Here is a 5,432-nt window from a genome sequence, read left to right as displayed (position 1 = left end):
ATTTTTAATAATTTGGAGTGTAATTTGATTTTTGGAGTGTTAAATGTAATTTGGATTTTCTGAATATTTGGAGCCAATATTTTAAAGCTTTTTGAGTTTTGCCTCCATTTTAATTAAGAACCAATATATTATTGGAAGAGAACTTGTGGCTGAAAATAGGCACTTTTCCAGAAGATGGTTGGATAAGCGTGTATTGCGTGTTAGGATATTTATACTTGTTTATGTACATTAGCGTGTTACAAGCGTAATAGTGTTTTTTAACAAAGTGTTTTTTGTTTTATTTTTAGATTTAACCATAATTACCATTCATTAAAAGTTTTCATACAGAAGGCACCATTACAATACATTCCATGAAACAAAATAAGAGTGAATAACAATATAGATGATACAAGAAACTACAAAATTAAAGCATTTAAAATCTAACCAACCAACATTCAACACAATAAACTAAAAAGTGTATCAATACAACCATACATATACAAATAACCAACCAAATCACAAATGTTCCAATATTCACCAAACACATCACCAAATATTTCCCAAATGTTCCAAACATCACCAAATCACTAATCAACTTTTGAAACTAACAAAGTAGCTTCATTGAAGTCATATTCAAATCTGCACTTATCACCAATCTGTATTTCGTTTTCCACCTTGAAATTTTTCCATTTTGGTAACCAATATCTGAATTTCAGGTCCGACAGTTCACCATGAAGTCTCATTTTTCTTTTACGACCTTTGGGATTGACCAAAGTGATTGGCATTCCATCATAGGCATCAATCTTGGTGGCAATGTGACGCGGAAGACGCTGTGAAAAGCAAATTTCAAATATACTTGTAAATAAAAAAGAAATTTAAAAATTCAATTTACCAATTTCGTGGTGACGTTCATGTGGAAAACGATTTTAGAGTAATCATCTTACTCATCACGATGAATGGGTTTTGGGAGGAACTACCTTGATTGCTTAATTGATAGTTGAGAAACAGCTGATTTGGACCCGGAAGGATAAATTCTATGCCATCTTTATGAAAGACATTAATATGAAATGTCTTATCTGATAAGATTTCAAACACAACAAACGAACCACTTTTCAAGTTGGTTTGTTTAAAAACCTCAATCCATCCATCCTCTAGCCTACAACCCATTCCATCCCAAGAACATGAAACTTTAAACATATATTTATCTGGAGCGATAAGCTCGAAAAGCGAATTCATGTAATTGTCACCAAATTCTGGAATCACGTACCACTCAGTGAAATCCTATTAAACATTTTAATTAAAAGACATTTGAATTTGGAAACAATCATTAAAAACAGAAATTAAAACTTACCAAGTAATGGACGTGTCGGCTTCTGACTGGAATACATATCATAGTACCGGATTGATCATTTACGTTTCTCTTGAAAGTAAACAAATTCAACATAGATCTTGATTTAAGCTCAAAAACAACATATGTTCCAGCTTCTATACAACATTCTCTGATTAATTCAGTCCAACCGGTTCCAAAATAAAAGTCATCAAGTACTTTGATTATAACAACAGAAAACGTTCTACCACTTTGATCATAAATCAAACAACAGTCAATATTCGATTTCATGTCAGCAAACATTGGTTGAACAGCTTTAGGAATGAGCTATAAGTAAAAATGTTCATAGAATGTATATGTTGCAAAACTGTAAAAATGTTTCATAAAAAAAATTAACCAGATAACATTAACATACCATCCTACTCATGGAATCGATGTCGATATCTACCAGGAACTTAACTCCATTATTGAGACGTGACATTTTTATGTTCTTACCAGGATAAGCGATGTCTACGAATTACAGTAAAGCGAAGTAGAAGTCGATTTAGGGTTTTGAAGTTAAAAGGGTTTTGAATTTTGGTTTTATTTATTTCTACACATTTAATTATGTATATATTTTGGTTTTAGTTTTATAAATTTTTAAAAATAGTATAAAAACATTTACTTTTAGATTTTTTTTACTAACATTCCGGTATTAAATTTCGTTAAAAGTTGAGTTCGTTTAATAAATCGTATTTTTTAAATAAATTTAAAATTTTATCCATTATTGAAGTATTATCTTAACCGTTAGTAAGATTTTCTGGATAAGATTTACAACTTCGTAATAGAGAGGCTCATAACATTCTAGTGTTATCATTATCATATGTAGTTTTGTATCATTATCATCTTCTAGGTTATCATCATCACCATATGTGTTATGATGATGATCAACATCATAAAGTTATCATCGTTATCATGTATTATAGTGGTTATCATCATCATAATCATCGATCACCATCACCATGAAACGGCATCATCATCAGACGTGCGGGTAATCAACGTGGTCATTGTATATGCTATCGTAGTCGGCGTTGATCATACGGGTAACATTTATCTCGCTATCAGTGTCGTCATCATCGTCACACATCTCCATCATCATCATCAGCATCATCATCATTATCCGATTGCCATGTACGGGATGTAGTCAGCATCGTATGGGTTATCGTAAACAAAATGCCCAATATTAGCGATCACTGTCGGCACCATCTTATGAATTGTTTTCGTCATCAAACGACATCATCAGTCGTACATGATACCATAAGTATGACCATCGTATATGTTATCATGGTCATCGTCGATCATACGGGTTACATGTCATTAAACATCGGTGTCACCATCATCCATCAACAACATATATATATGTGTGTGTATGTGTGTGTGCGCGCGCGCCTGTGTGGTGTATTGTCATATAGGTACATATAATTGGTCATCATCATATATATGTGTGATCATAATCATAGACGTCATGCTCGTCATACGAGCTACAGTCGCCATCGTATGGGTTGGTGTAAGCAAACCGTATATATAAGTTAGCAGCATCAAGATGATAACCACCACCAACCCAGGTAGTTATATTAGCATCGTCTCGTCATAATTGGCCAATCATCATGGTCATCATACGGGATAGCACCGTCATTGTCTCATGTATTACATATCCGCAATCATACTACACACCACCTACTACCACTATCCCTCGCCCACATTCGCCACAACGACCCCCAGCACCAACCACTAACCACACTCCACAACCACCCACCACACCACCACCACCCACTAATATTATATATAAATATATATACATTTATCTATACCCATCCACCACCACCAGCCACTAACCACCACCACCCACCCACCACCACCGAACTCCTCCACCACCACCCACCACCAAACATCCGCCACCACGAACCACCGCACCTCCGCCACAGTTCACCACCATCATGACCACCTGAACCCACCACCACCCACTAATATTATATATATATATATATATATATATATATATATATATTGATACTATGAAATACTAACCGTACGATTAAAATTTAAAAGCACGCGCCTTCTTTTAAAAGGGTCAAATAATTACCCTCGTAAGTCACTCATCTACTTCTGGAACAACGATAAGTATTCCCAAAATTCAACCTCGTAAGTCATTATTCATAAAAACCGTCGACTATTCGTTTCTACTGTGAAGCAAAAGCACAAGCACAAGCTCGAGTGGTTTAATAATTCTGGAACGGAACCAAAATGAAGAACCCTAACTCATCTACTTCTGGAAAGGAACCAAGGACGACGCAAAAGCACGATAGGTCTCAGAATGAAGATGGAACAGGTGTTACTTTATGATTTTTTTAGCGTTTTAGGTTTACTTAATCTTCAAAATGTAAGCATTTGTTTGAATCTTCTTATGTATTAATGCGTTTGATAAGCGTGTTGTTATTGTAATACATATCCTTGTTTTTTTAAATCTATGTATAATATTAAAGCATGTTATATGTGTATGATTAGCGTGTTATGGCTTTGGTATGAGAATTTATCATTGTGATGTTTTATAAGAGTTTTCTGTTTTCTTGTGATTCGTGTTGTTATCCCCTACCCCTGTGTTTTATTGTATGTATGTGATTCATTTGTCGAAAAAGACAAGACTGATAAAAGGAAGACTAAAAAAGTTTCCCCGGCGGGGAAAAAAAAACATGTTGTGGAAGCAGACTCTGATTCAGACCTTGACAAAAAAATCGACAGGTTGTTGTCAAAGTGGAAATAGGTGGAACATAGCACCTCTGGCCCGGACTTTTAGCGTCCGAAAAAGAGAGCCATTAAAGAATAAAACAAGACTGATAAAAGGAAGACTCAAAAAGTTGCTCCGGTGGGGAAAACAAAACATGTTGTGGAAGCAGACTCTGATTCAGACCTTGACACAAAAATCGACAGGTTGTTATCAAAGCGGAAACAGGTGGAACACAGCACCTCTGGCCCGGACTTTCAGCATCCGAAAAAGAGAGCCATTAAAGAAAAGAAGCCAGCCGAGAGGGGACAACCTTTTGCTGAATTTGTAGACAAAAGGTTGATGAATAGGTGTGCACCTATTAATATTGTTGATGCAGTGAAGGCAATGACCATTGCCCAAAAAACTTGTGTAGAAGAAATGGGTTTCGGGTCAACGTTAAGACTTCAAGTAACCCAAACTCCAACAACTTTGGGATATTGGTTGCTCATGAACTATAATAACCGTTTCAATGAATTGAACATTGGGAGCGGTGTTATTAAGATAACACCACAAAAAGTACATGAAGTGTTGGGGATACCAATGGGTAAGATTCCTGTTTTAGGCAAGAGTAAACCAAGATTGGGGGAAGATGTTACTACAGATTTGTTCAAAAATCAATTCCCGACAAATGCAAGAATAAGTTTAAAGCATGTGAAAGACAAACTGGCCGCTGATCAAGGAGTTGGTGAACTGTTTAAGATTAATTTCCTTGTGTTGGTCAACACCTTTATAGGATTTGTGACAAAATCAACAACAGTCAATCAACGATTCATCGCCGCCATTGATAAAACCTCGGATATTCCAAATATGGACTGGTGCAGCTATGTTATTGAAAACATGAAAACGACAAAGGAGAATGGAGAGGTATCAACGTTCAATACAACGGTCCAATCACCTTCCTTGTGATGCTTTACACGCATGAATACCAGAAAAAATATGGTCCATTTGGGACTCCCGTCACAACGCCTGCAGTCAACTACATAACAACAACTACTCTTAATAAGATGGAAAAAATACTTGGAGAATAATGGTCCTCCCTTAGAAGAAGATGCAACTGAGGTTGCTGCTGCTACTGTGACGTTTAGTGTTGACGGGAAAAGGATTGATGTGGCTGCTGTTGCTCTTGCTGTGACCGTTAGTGCTGCCGGGAAGGGACTTGATGAGACTGATGTTGCTGATATTGCTGCTGTGACAGTTAGTGCTGCCGGGAAGAGACTTGATGAGACTGCTGTTGTGGCTGCTGCTGCTACTGGTGCTGTTACGGTTAGTGCTGCCGGTAAGCCTGGAGTTGAAGAAAACACTTCAGCTGAGGAGAAACAAGAA

The sequence above is a fragment of the Bidens hawaiensis genome, unplaced genomic scaffold (genome assembly GCF_021521415.1).
Source record: "Bidens hawaiensis isolate Kalapana, Puna unplaced genomic scaffold, B.hawaiensis_p1.1 tig00035133_1, whole genome shotgun sequence".
Taxonomy (NCBI): Eukaryota; Viridiplantae; Streptophyta; class Magnoliopsida; order Asterales; family Asteraceae; genus Bidens; species Bidens hawaiensis.
Note: the sequence above shows the minus strand (reverse complement) of the source record.